Raw genomic sequence first — 20,851 nt, 5'->3', positions numbered from 1 at the left:
ATTTGATATTTTCTCAACATACTTCCAGTTGGATGCTGATGACTGTCTTACTGAGGTGTGTCATTTATTTTAGCATCTGTTCAACTTTATTTTGTGTTTGGCATGCGTTTGCTTTGGAGTTGTTATTCTATCCAAACATGATATTTGTGCTATATCAAGACCCTCACTCAGTGTTACCTGCAATGACACAGTTTTAATATGTGCTGGCATAAAAACACCCACACTGAAATATTATTCTGCAGCTGTTGATATCTCATGTGCCATGACAATGAAGAAACCGTAATGTCAAAATTACAAAATAATTGCTATGTTAACATGCATAATCCAACAAATTACTGAAATTAGGTGCCACTTAATCCATAATAGGAACTTCACTCTTATAGTTCCATAAATATCGCAGTACTGCTATAACACAAGAAGTTCGCAGGTATATTCATCATACACTGATGTCTGTTGAGGTATGCTCCTAGTGCTTATAGTACTAATTGATAAACAAATATTACAATGGAATATGCATGTTGTTGTAGAACATGGTATATTGCTGTTAAACCTAAATGATTTGTGTACTTCCACTGAGGTGTGACCTGTCAAGTTGATATTGGTGTAAAATGAATGAGTACCAAGTGTTTTTTACTTTCACATACAGATAAACATCTCTACATAATGCTGTATATTGTACTGACCCACACTACTTTGTTATAGGTTTGTGAACTTCACTTCACCGAATCTGACATCTTCTGGCATACGGAATGTTATGATGAAGTCAAAGGCACAACACTTACTGTCAAGCTTTCAAGACCAAGACTTAGAGAGGGTGCTGTTGCATCAGTGTTACCAGGCGTCCAAGCTATTAGTCTTCTCCAACCACCAGGTCTCGAGAAAGTGCAGAGGAAAGACGAGCTAGATTGGACAATAAACATCTTCTACAAGCAATTAAAGGCAGTATGACAACCAAAACAGAGTATGATTCGAGGAAGTTATTTTCTACTTTTGAAGCATTTCTGCAGTGCTTCAAAAGAGAAACCATTCCCAATTAGTGGACCATTGTTAGGAGAAGTGACTGTGTCCTATTTCTATGGCTTACTGTATTGCCCACTCCATCTGTGTCTGTATCAGCTGTAGTGACAAATGATTTGCGGTTGTCTACCTATCGAAGTAACACTGAGATAAGAAAGATAGGCAGTAACAAAATATCAGACAAACTTTCAAATATGAATGATTTGTTTACAGTATTAGACAAAGTGAAAGAATTAGTCAGTGCAAAAGAAAATTCGTTAAAAAGACAGTGCCTTCTTATACATGACATTTTAAATGGTATATGCAGTTCTGTAGATGAAGAAAAACAGAAACAAATTCAGTTCTTAAGTGAGCAAGTTAAGTTGCTATGTAGCTGTGAGGAAAACTATAGGTTTAATTTGCACGTTTCCATATTTTGTTGTATACTGTATTCTATCTCCCCTCATGCCTATAAATTTTTGAGGTCGTCTGGTAATCTTGTTCTTCTCATCCAAGAACTTTACAGAAAATATGTTCCTCATGTACTAATGGTCCTTATAATGAACAAAATGAAGGTGCTATGCTCCTGCATATTAAGGAAAGATTTAAATCTTTGCAGGAAAGTGATTGTACCATTTCTTTAAAGATAGATGAAATTCATAATAAACCTTATTTTGATTACAAGGGAGGAAACATTGTGGGGGCAGCATTTGATAGTGACAAGTCTGCTACTACAGCATATGTCTTGATGAAACAATCATTGCATGTCCTTTCAGTGAGAAACCTTGTAGCTGAACAGTTATTTTTGTATGTGAAGAAAATATTATGTTGCCTTTATGACATTGGTTTCAAAGTTATTTGTGTAGTTAGTGACAACAATGCTATAAATAGGAAATCTGTGGCCCTTTTTAGCTCACCTCCAAAATTCGGTATAGTTTACCCACATCCAGCTAATTCAACTCAGACACTACTTTTTATAATTGATTCTGTCCACATCCTTAAGTGTATACGTAATAATTGGTTAATCAAAAGGATCCCCAAGTTTTGCTCAAATATCCAAAATTTGATGGAAGCAGTGATGATTGTCGGGTGATAATGGCATCTTTTGAAGCATTTAAGCAGCTTCATAAGATTGAATGTAATGCTCTACTTAAGCACTCTGACGGTCTTTCTTTGAAGTCTCTTTACCCATGACTGATGACCATAGATGTTAAGTCCCATAGTGCTCAGAGCCATTTGAATCTCTTTATCCATCTTCACTTAAGAAACAGAATGTGAGCCTTGTTTTGCAGGTATTCAATGAATATACAGTTGAAGCCGTTTCAACTGTAGGGGAACAGAAAAACTTGTTATATTAACAGACAACTGCAGAATTTATTAAAATTATACTTACATGGTGGAAAATTGTAAATGTTAAGACAGTTCACAAAGGTGTTCGACTAAATGATCTCTTCCAGTGCCCTCTGTCTTTAAGTAATGATGATGAAAAATTAGCTTTTTTGGGAAAGTTTCTTGTGTGGCTCGATAAGTGGAAGGACTTAGATCTGAAAAATAATACCCTTTCAAAGGAAACCCATATAGCTCTGACACACACAACCTATGGTTTGATTGAGATGACAAGATATTGTACTAAAGAGCATGGTTTCACTCACTTTTCGCCTGGAATAATTCAAACTGATTGTTTGGCAGCAAGCTTTAGCAGTTACTGATCAATGGCTGGCCCTCAGTATCTCATATCTGTGAGACAGATTTTTGAAGTGGAAGCGAAGATGAGGATGCAAAACGTGTTACCACTCATGTTGAATTCAAGTACTTTTGGTAAACTGCCTGTTGCAGAAGGGTTCACCTTTAATTGTCATGATGACATAAAAGAGACCATACAAACGGACTCTGAGTTTGTGGTTGACGTTATGTATTTTGATGAAGATTTCAGGGAGGCAGAAACTTACCTTCCAATATTAACATATTTAGCTGGGTACTGTGTTCGCAGTGTACTGAAGAAACAGCAGTGTGAGGTGTGCAGCAAATACCTTCTCTTACACAAAGAAATGCGCCTGCATGGTGAACAACACCTTAGTTTAATCAAAAATTTGGACAGGAGTGGTGTGTTTTTCCCTCAGCCTGATGTTGTGAATGTTGTTATTTACAATTACATTACTGTACGGAAATTAATATCTGCCCCTAATGAAAATTTTTTATTCACCCAACAGTCAAAGGGTGCTTGTTCAAAATGCTGTTTAGAATAAAAGTTTCTTCTTAACAGACTTTGTTTGCAGTAATGGTCATTCAGCAGACAAAATACTGAAGTTGTTAGTCAAAGCATCCATCAACGCATTATTAAATAATTACATTAAGAAAAAGAATGACACCTTTACTTCTTCTTTTAAGAAATAGAAGCTTAGCACATTTTAATTTGCGTACAGTTTACATGCTAGGACATTTATCAGGTGTCACAGCAAATTTCCGTTAAGTCTCATACATGCTGTTACACTGTATTTGGTCCATTGAAAGTAGAGGCAGGTTCCATAATCCATATTGATGTAGTACCTTCAACTGAATGCACACTAATAGTCATTTGGTCCATATAGCCTTTAAGTTTTGGATAATTTGCTTCCAAGTGTTTCAAATGTCAGAAAGTCACAACTGTTTCCATGCAGAATATTCAGCTGAAGTAAATACATTGTCCAACACTAATGGCTAGTTTCAATCTTATAATTGTACAATATTATCAGTTTGTATATACATCCATCTGTGGACTTGATACTGGCCTAAGGTTGAAACTGGGCCAGTTTTTCCTAATAAAGTTTTTATGTCTTTCAGCTATTCTGTGCAGAAATATTTACATCTCCCTTTCAATTTGTTGAACCTGTGCTGCCCAACAAGAAGAAATCTGTTAACGTAATTCTGTATTAAACCTCATGCAGTTCATTATAACTATGTATGTAATTAGAGGCTATTATTTTGGCAAGCAAACATATAAAACTTACCGTAGAATATTACAATACTACATAGGGAAAGCCAACAATGGATATCTCCGATTTTCCTGAAACAGAATGACACCAGGGTGTTTCTTAATGTAGTTACTTCTCATAACAGGTGTTCATCTAAATTTTGATACAAGCTGTCAGTATTGTTGCATATGGGTAACAATTAGTTATTGCTTAGCCTGTATTATTTTACTGAGACATAGTTACATTCTAGCAGCTGCTTATTCCACTCACGGTTTGGAATAGTTTAATATCAGACACAGAAGTTGGTCTTCATTCCCAAATTTGCATCTAATCCAGACTGTGACCCTTAATTTGTTACTAATCTTTTTTTTTTAATTTTAGTCGTTAAACCCCTTGGAAGTGTGAGGGTGTGTGCCAGACTTGGACCGCACATGTGTTTAATCTGCTAGAAAATTTCATAACAGCACACATTTTGGCACTGAATGAAACTTTTGTTCTTGAACTGTTTCTGCCAGTAGCTGTAGAATCTTGAGTTACAGAAAATTACTTCACAGCCTTAAAATACAGATTCGGTGTTCCATACAGTCAGTTTAATTCAAACAGTTTATTTTAACAGGAATAAAGTGAAAGAGTGCTACAATTTCTTTTCTTAAGGTGGTGTTTATATAGTAATTAAGGAAAAGTTCTTTCCACCTATATGCATGGAGAGTATTCTTGCAAACTTTAAGGAGTGTCATGTTGCTGCATTTCATTTGAATGTCTAGGACATTATATCCTACACAATTCAGCTTAATTTGGAATCTGTGTAAAATTATTGCAGTTTTGATTTATGTTGTACATCTTTAGTTAATCCCAGAGTTAGTTCCTCTGATTTATTTTATTTACACTTAAGTTCATTTGAAGGAAACTGTCCTGTTTCTAGCTTATGGCAGGGTTTTCAACCAATGTTGCATAGCATTGCAGTAACAATATAAAAGAGTTATTTCATATGTGGATCAGGTATTCAACTATAATGTGAGATTGCTGTGATATGTTGTCGTACTCAATATTACCATTACTTATTAGTTTCCAACGACTAGCTACATTTTCACTTTGTTGAACGTCCTTCAGCGAAAGGCGTCCCCGGAGGCTGATCAGAAAGCCTCCCCGGTGCGTCTGACAAACCGGTTTCAGGCACTGTCTCTGGCTGAGCCAGATGCAGCCGCCTGCCCTGTTTCAGAGGATCATTCTCAGCCTTCAAGGTCCGGGCAAGCGCAGAGGGTGGGCTTACTGGTAGTTGGGAGCTCCAATGTTAGGCGCGTAATGGGGCCCCTTAGGGATACGGCGGCTAAGGAGGGGAAGAAATCCAGTGTGCACTCCGTGTGCATTCCGGGAGGAGTCATTCCTGATGTGGAAAGGGTCCTTCCGGATGCCATGAAGAGCACAGGGTGCAACCAGCTGCAGGTGGTGGCACATGTCGGCACTAATGACGTGTGTCGCTTTGGATCTGAGGAAATTCTCTCTGGATTCCAGCGGCTATCTGATTTGGTGAAGGCTGCCGGTCTTGCTTACGAGATGAAGGCAGAGCTCACCATCTGCAGCATCGTTGACAGAACCGACTGCGGACCTTTGGTGCAGAGCCGGGTGGAGGGTCTGAATCAGAGGCTCAGACGGTTTTGCGACCGTATTGGCTGCAGATTCCTTGACTTGCGCCATAGGGTGGTGGGGTTTCGGGTTCCGCTGAATAGGTCAGGAGTTCACTACACTCAGCTGGCGGCTACACGGGTAGCGGAGGCTGTGTGGCGTGGACTGGGCGGTTTTTTTAGGTTAGAAGGCCTCGGGAAAGTGCGGGATGGGCTGCAATGTCAAAGGGTGCTTGGCAATTACAGGACGTGCTTGGATCAAGGAACAGTCGGAATTTTAGTTGTAAATTGTTGTAGTTGCGCTGGAAAAGTCCCTGAGCTTCAAGCGCTAATAGAAAGCACAGAAGCTGATATCGTTATAGGTACAGAAAGCTGGCTAAAGCCTGAAATAAGTTCTGCAGAAATTTTTACGAAGTCTCAGACGGTGTTCAGGAAAGATAGATTAGGCAGAATTGGTCGTGGAATATTTGTGTCTGTCAGTAGTGGTTTATCTTGTAGTGAAGTCGAAGTAGATACTCCATGCGAATTGGTGTGGGTGGAGGTTATACTTAACAGCCGAATTAAGTTAATAATTGGCTCCTTCTACCGACCCCCAGACTCCGATGATAGAGTTGCGGAACAGTTCAGAGAAAGTTTGAGTGTCGTAACAAATAAATACCCCACTCATACGGTTATAGTTGGTGGGGACTTCAACCTACCCTCGGTATGTTGGCAAAAATACTTGTTCAAAACCGGTGGTAGGCAGAAATATCTTCCGAGATTGTCCTAAATGCTTTCTCCGAAAATTATTTCGAGCAGTTAGTCCACGAACCCACGCGAATTGTAAATGGTTGCGAAAACACACTTGACCTCTTGGCCACAAACAATCCAGAGCTGATAGAGAGCATCATGACTGATACAGGGATTAGTGATCACAAGGTCATTGTAGCTAGGCTCAATACCATTTCTTCCAAATCCATCAGAAACAAACGCAAAATAATTTTATTTAAAAAAGCGGATAAAGTGCCACTATAAGCCTTCCTAAAAGACAATTTCCATTCCTTCCGAACTGACTATGCGAATGTAGACGAGATGTGGCTCAAATTCAAAGATATAGTAGCAACAGGAATTGAGATATTCATACCTCATAAATTGGTAAGAGATGGAACGGATCCCCCGTGGTACACAAAAAAGGTCCGAACGCTGTTGCAGAGGCAACGGAAAAAGCATGCGAAGTTCAAAAGAACGCGAAATCCTGAAGATGGGCTAAAATTTACAGACGCGCGAAATTTGGCACGTACTTCGATGCGAGATGCCTTTAATAGGTTCCAAAACGAAACATTGTCTCGAAATTTGGTAGAAAATCCGAAGAAATTCTGGTCGTATGTAAAGTACACAAGCGGCAAGACGCAGTCAATACCTTCGCTGCGCAGTGCCGATGGTACTGTTATCGACGACTGTGCCGCTAAAGCGGAGTTATTGAACGCAGTTTTCCGAAATTCCTTCACCAGGGAAGACGAATGGAATATTCCAGAATTTGAAACACGAACATCTGCTAGCATGAGTTTCTTAGAAGTAGATACCTTAGGGGTTGCGAAGCAACTCAAATCGCTTGATACGGGCAAGTCTTCAGGTCCAGATTGTATACCGATTAGGTTCCTTTCAGATTACGCTGATACTATAGCTCCCTACTTAGCACTCATATACAGCCGCTCGCTCACCGATAGATCTGTACCTACAGATTGGAAAATTGCGCAGGTCGCACCAGTGTTCAAGAAGGGTAGTAGGAGTAATCCATTTAACTACAGACCTATATCATTGACGTCGGTTTGCAGTAGGGTTTTGGAGCATATACTGTATCCAAAAATTATGAATCACCTCGAAGGGAACGATCTATTGACACGTAATCAGCATGGCTTCAGAAAACATCGCTCTTGTGCAACGCAGCTAGCTCTATATTCGCACGAAGTAATGGCCGCTATCGACAGGGGATCTCAAGTTGATTCCGTATTTCTAGATTTCCGGAAAGCTTTTGACAGCGTTCCTCACAAGAGACTTCTAATCAAGCTGCGGAGCTATGGGGTATCGTCTCAGTTGTGCGACTGGATTCGTGATTTCCTGTCAGGAAGGTCGCAGTTCGTAGTAATAGACGGCAAATCATCGAGTAAAACTGAAGTGATATCAGGTGTTCCCCAGGGAAGCGTCCTGGGACCTCTACTGTTCCTGATCTATATAAATGACCTGGGTGACAATCTGAGCAGTTCTCTTAGACTGTTCGCAGATGATGCTGTAATTTACCGTCTAGTAAGGTCATCCGAAGACCAGTATCAGCTGCAAAGCGATTTAGAAAAGATTGCTGTATGGTGTGTCAGGTGGCAGTTGACGCTAAATAACGAAAAGTGTGAGATGATCCACATGAGTTCCAAAAGAAATCCGTTGGAATTCGATTACTCGATAAATAGTACAATTCTCAAGGCTGTCAATTCAACTAAGTACCTGGGTGTTAAAATTACAAACAACTTCAGTTGGAAGGACCACATAGATAATATTGTCGGGAAGGCGAGCCAAAGGTTGCGTTTCATTGGCAGGACACTTAGAAGATGCAACAAGTCCACTAAAGAGACAGCTTACACTACACTCGTTCGTCCTCTGTTAGAATATTGCTGCGCGGTGTGGGATCCTTACCAGGTGGGATTGACGGAGGACATCGAGAGGGTGCAAAGAAGGGCAGCTCGTTTTGTATTATCGCGTTATAGGGGAGAGAGTGTGGCAGATATGATACACGAGTTGGGATGGAAGTCATTACAGCATAGACGTTTTTCGTCGCGGCGAGACCTTTTTACGAAATTTAAGTCACCAACTTTCTCTTCCGAATGCGAAAATATTTTGTTGAGCCCAACCTACATAGGTAGGAATGATCATCAAAATAAAATAAGAGAAATCAGAGCTCGAACAGAAAGGTTTAGGTGTTCGTTTTTCCCGCTCGCTGTTCGGGAGTGGAATAGTAGAGAGATAGTATGATTGTGGTTCGATGAACCCTCTGCCAAGCACTTAAATGTGAATTGCAGAGTAGTCATGTAAATGTAGATGTACTCTGTCTGAGTTAATAGATTTGTCAGCAACATAAGTCACCGTTAGTCACAATTATTAAATTTTATAGACAGTAAGACTGGTAATGTAACCTTTTATATGCACCTGACATGTTTTGCAACTGTGTAATTTTTCACAAAATACGGTATATCAAATGTGTACAACTAATCCATCATTCTGTGTAATTCCACTGAAAGTAGAAGAGGCTTGCTGCCTTTTAAGATGGAATCGTGATCTATTTCTGTAATGGAACCATGTTGTGCCCTGGATTTTGTAACAGCTTTTTCAGGAAGTAGAGGTACATATGTCTGACTTAAATAAATTATTGTTCATTACTTCTAGTGTTTTATACATCCTACATTAACATAAACTTTTAATAATTACATTATTTTAAGCATGCTGAGGATTACAGTTCTCACTTTAACATATGTTGCTAATTCTTTTATGTGCAGGGTATTGTGAATCAGGCTTGTAAAGTTCTTTGCCATGATTGTGAGGAAGTCAACAATTGTATACGGCTCATTACATGCTCAAAATCTGCCATATTTTTAAAATAAAGGAAATTTACTTTACAATAACAATGTATGATTATTTTTGTTTCTGAGAACAGGTGAGTTAAAAGTGATTGTTTGCTTGGGGAATGTACTCAGCTTTCCCGAGAGAGCTCTGTAAATAGTTACACAGCATGTATTTAGGATACTGAAGGCAGAGGAATTTAATATTATACACAGTATTAGTGCAGAATTTTTCAAGTGAGTGTAAATAATAGTCGTCTGGTCCAGAAGGTATGTACTTTATCACAGTGCATTTTGCACAAATGTACCTTGTTTTATCATGAATATCGCAACATTATTTACATCCTGCACTCGTACTTTTTCACTGGCTACTGATAAGTCTTAAGCAATTACATTACCGGTAAAAAAATTATAAACTATAGCTTGTGCTATATCGCGATAGATAAAGTTACGTATTTTAACCATACGGCAAAGTACTCTCCTTTTTGCGTGGTATCATTTGCCAAGATCTCGTTTCGTTATCTCCAGCTGTTTAAGAGATATGAGAAGCGTTGTGAATATTTCATTCCCGCGCGTTGCGATCGGAAGTGAAGTTGCTGCAGATGCTCAATTTTTTCGAGATTGGAAGCAGATATTGATCCAAAGTTTTACGAAAATTTCAAAACATCATCTGTATTTCATGCTCATCAATAGAATGTATAATATGCATCAAACACAAATTCATAGCGATCCCTATTTTTGATGGCAACGTTCTCAAATTTGATGAAATACCACAATAGTTATGATCATAATCGAAATGTTTGGCACTTCATCATGAAGCTGCCAGATAAAGCTAAAAGTATTTCAGAAACTAATTATTTCTTACGGAACAGATTCTGTAAAACCGTTTGACAAAGATTTTCAGGCCGTGCGTCTCGATTCTTTGAGCGCAGCGCCAAGCCAACCCTGGCCCGCTTTTCGTGACTCACAAGAGCGCGCCGCGGTCTTCTCTTTAGATGGTGGTGTTCCAGCACCTGTAACACTTTGCATGCACATTTGAGTGTTTGGTTTCCACAGTCTGACGTTTACACCGTTTATTAATGTTCCAGAATTTCGCCTTTGCAGTGGCTTTGTCGCTTTTAACCTGTGCTCCTGCATTGATAGTCACTTAAATATGTTACCTAGGCAAACGTATTTCTGAAATTCCATTGGTCTTCATTACTTAGTTTTTGGTGTAGCGATTTTATCCCGTCAGTGTATTTTCTGCTGCCTGATATTCGATTTGAATTCCCAAAGTACCTGAATATTATTCATACTGTAGATTACTTATTAATTTATTAGTTATCAGATGATCATATTTAGTTTTAACCTGAACTTTTCACAAATAACAAGCTCATTAGACCTTATTTTATCAGCCTCTCATCCATGCTTTGTTGTTGGTGCCTGTTATTCCCAAACTTTTACTCCGGCCTAGACATATTTCTTTTACTTTCCCCATCCCGTAAGTAGATAAGAAACACCAAAGCACATAACAGTTACCACATACGTGTGATGGGCATTGATCCTTGAGATGCGAGTGCTCTGTGCTGATTTCCATACGAAGTCCGAAGCTCTCCTGCAGCTGCTGTAGGCCAGTGCAACCTCCCAGTCAATGAACGGATACGCCGTTAGCCGACTGTCGCTCGTTAATGTAATTCATATACAATGAGGCGTACTTAGTTACCAGGAAATTTAATTTTTTTCCAGGTTACCATAAGAATTCTTGGCAGACAACTGTGTGACGGATAAGCATAATCCTTTCTTAGGTACACCTTTACAGTGAGGAATCGAAAGACATTCTAGTGTGAAGCATTATAATGGAGTGAAGTTCAAGAGGCAACTTTGCAGTAATGAAGTGTGTTACTGTTCAAAAAATTGTTCAAATGGCTCTGAGCACTATGGGACGTAACTTCTGAGGTCATCAGTCCCATAGAACTTGGAACTACTTAAACCAACCTAACCTAAAACATCGAAACACATCCGTGCCCGAGGCAGGATTCGAATCTTCGACCGTAGCGGTCGCGCGGTTCCAGACTGTAGCGCCTCGAACCGCTCGGCCACTCCGACCGGCTATGTTACTGTTATTAATAGATACTTGTAGAGCGTAGGGTATTCAGTTTTCTTAATAACACGAAATGAAGAAATTATTTAAGAGTGAAATATCTTTGTTCATGTTGAGTTGAAAGGAACGTTTATATTTCCATAATCACCATACATCAACATACGTAAAAATACGCAAGTACAACAAGAGATGCACATTGTTTGGCTATAGTAATAATAATAACATTTTTCGCGACTCACTAGAACGGTGAAACTCTTTCAATTTGATCGCACTTTGTCGCCTTGCAAGTCCCTAGCTGATGCTAATTATCGTACCATTGACAGAGGACCTTGTGTTTAATCTGAAGCAAGTGTCATTTCTGGTGAATCTTCGCAGCCCTGCCTGTTGGAGGTAAAGGAGAAATTTAAGGATGACCGAAATATTTCGTGGTTCTATTTGGATTCAATCCCACGACCTTCCTATTTAGAGTCACATGTTTTATCACTAGATCTTCAGGCCCGATTTGATGACGATGTTTGTTTGAGTGTACAACGTGAAGGATCTGCAATAGTGAATTCTAATTGAGTTCATTTGTACAAAGATATAAACCAACGAGTGCGCTCGCTCGCGCGACGTACACTCACATACGCACAACCACACAGCCAATGTTTGTCCCGTGTCAGATTATTAAAAAAAATTACAATCTGGCCATTAAAATTGCAACACCAACCACTAACTTTAAAAAAAGAGCTTGAAAGTTTAGTTTATGAGAAAGATGGTCTCCGTTTTCTACGACCTATTTTGGAAACAGCTGTCCAATTATTAATTGTTTTTACTCAGCTGTAAGTATTATTTGTATTTTCAAACCCATGACTGTTTTCATGTTTTACAGTTAGCATTATTATCGACATCAATATCCATTATAGCGTACAGCTATTATACGCATTGCTCATTTCCCATCGTTGACACGTATCATCCTCCCGCCTCCTCAACACGGTGCATACTGTCGTTCCTGAGCAATATTCTGCAGACCTCTGAAACGGTGCCCGTATGACCACCAATGCCATCATCGTTCACGAATGCTCGAGGTGTAGGAGAGTGGAATAATCGAGAATTGTGAAGGTGGTTCGATGAACCCTTTACCGGGCACTTAAATGTGATTTGCAGAGTATCCATGTAGATGTAGATGCAGACGACGCCGTTTAGCAACCCTCTGCCACCTAAACAACATGGGAGGCGCAATGTGGTATCACTTCTCACTTACATATCGTAATTAAATGTTTGTTTACTGTATTGATGACTTCATACATTGTTTCTTATTTCACAGGGCTATTGAGATTGCCATGGGTGTCGAAACCGGTCTAACCAACAAGCGATATACGCGAACATTCAGTGTTAACCTGTTACTGTTAGCTTAAGCCAGCAGTGAGGCAGACGTGAATATAATACTAGCTGACCTTTCTCATTAGCAATAGTTTGGTGTGCTGGTTGACGATGAACTAATTTGCAAAATAATTTAAAGTTTCGAACATTCCTTACACCGCAGAATAACCGCACGTTCTTCCCAGCACTCTGTGTTCCCAATTCAAAGACCGCTCAACCCACTACAAAAATGATTATGGTTCTCATACATAAGCGAGAACTTTCAAAGTCCCGCAACCTTAGGTCACCCTAAAGTTTTCAACCGCTTTTCGGTAATCGGGCGATAGGTGGCACATAGGCAGCGTTCTGGCTAATATCATACGTAGCTGTGTCTGAGTGTCAGAAACGCTCGATTGGCTGCACACACCAGTTATAACATTCCGTTTAATAACAAAAATACAAATGTGCGATTATGGTCCCAACTGCTACTTACAGTTTTGTGACTTTACCCATTCTGTTTTTATTATTACTGTAACTGCGAAATAAGCCACGCCTTCTTTTGGTTCCCCTCTCTATGAACCTTATGCCACGCTCAGCCTTCAAACATCTATTTGCTTGAGAAAATTAACTCCAAGTAACGTTTTACTCTACCTGCTGCCTTTTTGATAGCCTTATTCACTTTTTGGATGGTACAATCAGCCAATGACAGTAGCTTTAACAGTCGTCTACTGTGATGTGACAACTCGACACGCCATCCTCTCGAAAATTAGGCACACATCCCTCCTAATTCTTACTGTCCAGTCTGCAAAATTTTGTGTCTGGCAGCTGTACTTGTCATTTCATAATCAGCATGCAGTGCCTACGTCATTTCAGCTACGCTGTGTGATCCAACTTCCGAGAGTGAAAATCCGTTTCCTGTTGCTGCGGCTTCCACATTTTATTATGATGGATAACTCACTGCTCGCCTGTCTACTGCTCCAGCCCCCTTTCACTTTATTTTCTTTATATCCTATCAGCCTGGACTGCGTCTACTTCTTGCAAAAAGTCTTCTACATGGCTTCTTAATTTTCGCCAAAAGAGGCGACTATGTTATCATCAAGCGTTAGCATTGGTATCTGTATACCTTTTATTCCTGTTTCTAATTCATCATTATTACGGGATAACATTTATTGCAGTAAGATACCTAGACGTAGAGCCCGGTGAACGTACAGGAGGCTGAAAACTTGTGACTTAGCCATGATTCATAGCACATCTGTCGCTAGTACCCAGCATGACAACGGGGTCCTGTGTCACTTAGAACGGGGGTATATTCTTACCACCTACGCATCTAAATAAAACATATTAAATATTAACCGATTATTTTCAAACTTGGTATACTATTCTTTGTTATTCAGAAGGAGATCTCCAAATTTCAAAGCTGTACATATAGTAGTTTCGGAGATTCAGAAAATCACCTAAAACCCACCAAACAGACAGTTAGGGTGAAAAATTCAGTTAGGAACGATGGCAGTTTGGCTTTTGTTACCATTGGAAATCATTCACAGAGTTCTCATTATATCAAATCAATTAGTTTGGATTTTTATTTCGAAAACTTTAATTATTCTTCATTTCATAGTATAAAAATTCAGAAAAAATTTGTATCTGTTTATTATGTTGTTATGTGAATAAATCAGAATGAGTGAGAATATGTATGTGGGACATACGAAAAAATTCAGTATTATATTATGTACAACATTACGTAATTGGAACGTGGGAAAGATGTAATTTACCCACATTGCTGATGACGTATGTCTATAGGTGATTGCTTTTGTAAGAATGCAGCCAGAATATCAGTTTAAAGTGCAATCGTTTTCTAAATATTTTCAAAATTAATTTTATTTTGTTTTGATTTATTAAATATTGTGTTAGTATGCTCATTTTGGAATGACGTAAATTACTTTCTGAACAGTGATTTGCTTAGACGAGTTTTGCCCCGAGTATGATCTCGAAGAATCATTCTGATTAGTCCGTCAGACTGATCAGCCAATAAGAATTAAATAGTTCCCGCGCACAGCTAGTTAGATATGCTGTGAGTGAGGCAAAATCGGTAGAGTCGCTCGGCAGCTTCAGATGAGGAAAGCCATGTTAAATGTGATGATTCTCATTATTCGTGAAATGAAGGAATATTGAGTTCCTCGCATTTAATATGTGTCGTGACTAACGCTGATGTAGTTACGAACAGTTTGATGAAAGTTTGGAGTTTCGGGAGTGTTTTGTTGGAAAGTTAGTCGCGTGTGAACTTTCGGCCATTATGAAAATACTGTGTGGCGTATTCTGTACTCAGTTATGGAGTATTTGGGGAGCAGTTGCTTTCAACGAAACCCACTGAAAAGGACCGAATGTGAAACTCATTTACAGCAGCGGATCTGTGACTGTGAGATCGCCACATCAATCCGGTCGGACTTGTGTAAATTTCTGGCTGGTGTGCGTGTGAAACTGGTTGTATGAACTGTGAACAGACAACTATAGATACTTAGGTAAATGCGGACTTGATAGCCCAATTTTCACTCCCAAAATCTTGATATATATGACATTGCAGGAACTGGAATACTACTAGAGTTTACGCGGACTTTGCAGGACAGATATGAGGTGGCGTCTTCTTCAACGCTGCTTTTTCGCCGTCTAGTAAGTATCTACGCTTGCTGAGTGAAGGGACGTGTAGCAGAGGCCGTACTGAGGTAATTGGGCGTTTATTTTGAACAGTACGACGAACGATATTTTGTTTAACCTGCCCTGCCGCGACGTCACCCGTAACTTTCTCTGTACACAAATTAAAACATTCTAAAAATGTGAAACGTTAACTTACATTTATGGTAAGACAAAATGATCATTCCTAATATTCAACGTATATTACAATCATTACTTTTATCGGAAAGCTCATGAGATCCTACTGTTGCTGGAATTATATACACAGTTACCTCCAACTGTGGAACTGGATTTTACAGTTATTTTATCTGTAACTCATATGGAGCAATTTTTTGAGTAAATAAGATAAATTTTATTTTATAATCAATCATATTTTGGAGGCAAACAAATCATATGTCAGAGCTAACAAGTTCACACACAACATGCAGATCTGTACACGTAAATCTTTTCGTCTGATGTTCAGTATGAATAATGAAGGACAGGACACTGGATATCTGGCCTTTTAGCTAACTGGGACACTGCTGCGGATCGCTGAGCGATGACCTAGGGCAGGGCTTCCCAACCTTTTCAACTGGCGGACCCCTTCTTCAGTCGAAAATCCATGGCGGACCTCTAGTCAGTCAAGAGCACAGTAACTTTAAATTTCAGAGCGGAACCCATGGGAACTGAAAGCTTCTTAATGCAAGTGCCATGTTCCCAATGACCCCCTCCCCTCCCCCGCCCCGAAGTACCAGTATTCTTTGTTTTAGAGACGAATGAAAACAACTTGAAAGTAACAATCCAATTTGAATTAACACTGCACCCAGACACTTACTAGTGGATTTACTCCCTTTCTTCAACTCACTATAGCCTGATTAAAATTACTTGGTAATTGAAATTTCACACGATGGAGCTGCCTTCCTCCAAGAGCAATCAACGTCACGTCCTAACTGTTCGCTGTTGACAAGCTGCCGCTTGTGGTCTGTTCACTTCCACTGTTCGGCTACTGTTGTGTAAGGAGCCTGCATATTTCGTAACTGTCGTGTGTGTGTGTGTGTGTGTGTGTGTGTGTGTGTGTGTGTGTGTGTGTGGTTTTCAAATGTATGCAAAGTCTTCCTTTGGTCGTGCTCCCTCCTCATTCATTGCAACTGGAAACTTCCTCCGTGAAGGCGATGGAGAAACTTCACCCTTCTTCAATGATCCTGACTTCAGCCACCGATCCATGTTAGAAGTAATAACCTGGTGAAAAATCGACTTATGAAATAGGTAGTGCACTGAAAAAGCAAGTTTAACATTTATTGATGCCCGGGGGTGCATACGTGCCAGAGAGCGCTGTGACTCGTCGACAAAGCTCGCTTCGTGCATGTGTAAAAGGTTTCAGCGCATCTAGCGCCGTGAGCCGGCGCACAAACGACCTCTGTATTGTTGCGAAAGAGTCGATCAGAGAAGCCGGATTCTCCGGCACTAAACTGTGTATACATTCTCACTAGGAACCGCAAAGGCTGCTTGGGGATACGACCTGAAATAAAAGTACACATGTTTTTCACACGGAAAAGAAAATAGTGATAAATTTGATTTTCACATTTTTATCCAATAATTTTACTCATTATTTTACACAATTTGGTGAAAGGTGGCCGCGGACCCCTTAGAAATAGCCAGCGGACCACTAAGGGGTCCGCGGCCACACGTTAGGACGTTCTGACCTAGGGTGTCTTCACTCAGTGTAATCTTCGTGCCGATGATCATCTGTTCTTCGGTCTGTCCCATAGCTGTTTCGTCTCCCACATCACCTTCCCGCCTCTAGATCACGTTGTGTCCTACTTCTGTGAGGCGGATCCTTAGGTTTCTGATCGCTGCTCCAAATCTTCATTCCTCCTGCTAGATTTGTAAATCTGTCGAGGAAATCTTATTCTTTTCTTCAGTATTTTTGTACTCCTAGCTTTTCTCTGAAAACTACTTGATGCTGATTCACTCTGAAAGAAGTTCATGTCGTTCTCTCTGTCTCCTGATCCTCTGTACACTCCCATACCGAATAATCGGGATGATCTTCACAGACAGACCCACATTATTGTACGGTCTCTGCTTTCTTCTTTTGAGATAAGTAAGTGTAGTCGGTGATCGGTTTAACAGTTAGCTACTTCGCTGGAAAACTCCATGTAATATTAAGCCTCGCAATCATGTTTCGTTAGGAAGGTGTAAACAAAACTTAATTTTGTTGCTGTGTTCCTGAAATGGTGCCATTCTTGTCTGAACACTAGTTTCATCTTTCCTTTAATTGACATAGCTTCTTTTAGGGTCTGTGTTTAGTCCGTTTATTCTGTTACTGAGTACCTGGTGTTTTGCACGTATGCGTATATTCCAGTCTTGTATTAGCTTATCTCCTCCTTTCCCCTCGCTCTGTCCATGTCCTTTCTCACTCCCTCTCTGTCCATAAACTGCACGCCTCACTCTGTCCTCCTCTTCCATCCCCCACTCCCTTTTCATCTCCTCCTATCTCTCTTTCTGCCCATGTCCTCCTGCCCTCACTGTGCTCATCTCCTCCTACACCTCTCTCTGACCGTCTGCTCTGGCTATGCAAATTTTTACACTCCCCCATCATTCTAATAGGTACATGGTTCTCACCCCAAAAGCTATCTTTACTAGGCAATAAGTCATATGCGTATCAATTTGGGTGAAATCAGTCGAGTGGAGTGGTTTTGGAGGAGATAGGGAAAATGTACACACACAAACACACACACACACACACACACACACACACACACACACACACACACACATATATATATATATATATATATATATATATATATATATATATATATATATCGTTTCTTATCAACACACAGTTCAGTATCTTTTACTTCTCTTGTCGCTTTATTCATTCAAATTGGTTCTGCAATTCGATGAGAACGCTGTTTCTGCTTCACGCAACTGACGAAGAGGCACTAGAGTTGCTAACCTAAGATTTCGGCGAACCTCGATAGACTAGGTGAAATTTGCTCAAAAATAACATCTGGGAAAGTTTATGTTCTTGCATTTGCCTTCAAAAAACGGCGATCGGGTACCAGTATGTGTATAAAATCGTTAGAACCAATTGTAGTGCATTGGGTACACAGTCTAATATTAACAAAGAAATGTAAGATTTAGTGATTTGCATCTGTTCTTAATATACATTTCCATGTTTTATATTACAGTCACATCGCAAATGCTTTACAAACCAAATAATATAACTAGCGAAATATTAATAGAAGGGAATACGAGGTTTAGAGGAGGAACAAACTAGGTATATTTTTCCTCTTAAATTTCCCTGACAACGATTATCCATATTATAGAAAAAAACATAGAAAAATTACAAAAAATTTGCTGCTGCGCCAAGGATCTAACAGCTCTCTTCAAAGTTCTAAGGCATACTCTGCTCATTCTCTTGTCCTTCATAATGTATTTGTGCTGTCATAGTTGCTTCGAAATCCAATTCTCGCTATTAACTGACACACTTTTGCCCTGGTTTTTACTAAATGATTTGTATCAGAGTTTCAATGAGTTACAGTATATGCCGTATGTATTACCTGTCTCTGTTGACCATGAACATTATGATTATTGCTTTCATTATGGCTTTCTGACACAAAACGTCAAATTTGATAATGTGTTCAAATGTTAACACGCACTGTGAGACATCTGCCTTGAAAGATTAGTGCAAATATAAGAGATTCACATATTCAGAGAGTGTGTTGCACTCACATAGATTCAGGGCTTTGTCACCGGATTTCAACCGGATTTCAGTCCAATGGCAGGGTAACAACCAAATGTAGAGGCCACAGCAAATGATATACATGGCTACACAATAATAATTTACTAGCCTCTTAGTCTGTTGCATAGTGCACACATTCGACTGACATGTAAACAATAATGTACACTACTGGCCATTCAAATTGCTACACCAAGAAGAAATACAGATGATAAACGGGTATTCATTGGACAAATATATTATACTAGAACTGGTATGTTATTACATTTTCACCCAATTTGGGTACATAGATCCTGAGAAATCAGTACCCAGAACAACCACCTCTGGCCGTAATAACGGTCTTGATACGCCTGGGCATTGAGTCAAACAGAGCTTGGATGGCGCGTACAGGTACAGCTGCCCATGCAGCTTCACACGATACCACAGTTCATCAAGCGTAGTGACTGGCGTATTGTGACGAGCCAGTTGCTCGGCCGCTATTGACCAGACGTTTTCAGTTGGTGACAGATTTGGCTAGGGCAGCATTCGAACATTTCCTGTATCCAGAAAGGCCCGTACAGGACCTGCATCATGCGGTCGTGCTTTTTCCTGCTGAAATGTAGGGTTTCGCAGGGATTGGATGAAGGGTAGAGCCACGGGCCGTACCACATCTGAAATATAACGTCCACTATTCAAAGTGCCGCCCATGCGAACAAGAGGTGACCGAGACGTGTATCCAATGGCACATTATACCGTCACGCCGGGTTATACCCCGGTATGGCGATGACGAATACACACTTACAATGTGCATTCACCACGATGTCGCCAAACACGGATGCGACCTTCATGATTCCGTAAACAGAACCTGGATTCATCCGAAAAAAAGACGTTTTGCCATTCGTGTACCCAGGTTCGTCGTTGAGTACACCATCGCAGGCGCTCCTGATGTGTTGCAGCGTCAAGGATAACCACAGCCATTGTCCCCAAGCTGCTGCAAACGTTGTCGAACTGTTCGTTCAGATGGTTGTTGTCTTGCAAACATCTCCATCTGTTGTCTCAGGGATCGAGACATGGCTGCACGATCCGTTACAGCCATGCGGATAAGGTGCCTGTCATCTCGATTGCCACCGATATGAGGCCGTTGTGACCCAGCACGGCGTTCCATATTACCCTCCTGAACTCACCGATTCCATATTCTGCTAACAGTCAAAGGAACTCGTCCAACGCAAGCAGCAATGTCGCGATACGATAAATCGCAATCGCGATAAGCTACAATCCGACCTTTATCAAAGTCGGAAACGTGATGGTACGCATTCCTCCTCCTTACACGAGGCATCAAAACAACGTTTCACCAGGCAACGCCGGTCAGCTGCTGTTTGTGTATGAGAAATAGGTTGGAAACGTTCCTCATGTCATCACATTTTAGGTGTCACCACCGGCGCCAACCTAGTGTGAATGCTCTGAAAAGCTAATCATTTGCGTATCACAGCATCTTCTTCCTGTTGCTTAAATTTCGCGTCTGTAGCACGTCACCTTCGTGGTCCAGCAAATTTAATGGCCAGTAGTGTAGTTGGTACCACATGACAGCCATCTTTCTTGCGTAAGTGTAGCGTTGAGCATTTCACAAATAGAGCAGTAAAGAAGTAATTTTTTTTGGTAAAGGGGGGGGGGGGGGGAGGAAAGGGGAGAAATTCTAAGTATTGATTCTGGTTGTACTCTATGAAATTTCCATAACAGATCATATGGTGACACACAAACTACAAATGTAGCTATTGTTGTGTTGCTGAATATATGTTATGTCAACATGGATTCTCAATGGATGGTGTATTCGAGCGAATTTTTGATGTTGCTGATTGGTGCAATGAACTTCTTGCACACAGGACGCTTTA

Source organism: Schistocerca gregaria, chromosome 4 (genome assembly GCF_023897955.1).
Source record: "Schistocerca gregaria isolate iqSchGreg1 chromosome 4, iqSchGreg1.2, whole genome shotgun sequence".
In the NCBI taxonomy this organism is placed as follows: domain Eukaryota; kingdom Metazoa; phylum Arthropoda; class Insecta; order Orthoptera; family Acrididae; genus Schistocerca; species Schistocerca gregaria.
The sequence above is the reverse complement of the archived record's forward strand: the minus strand, read 5'-3'. Positions refer to the sequence as shown.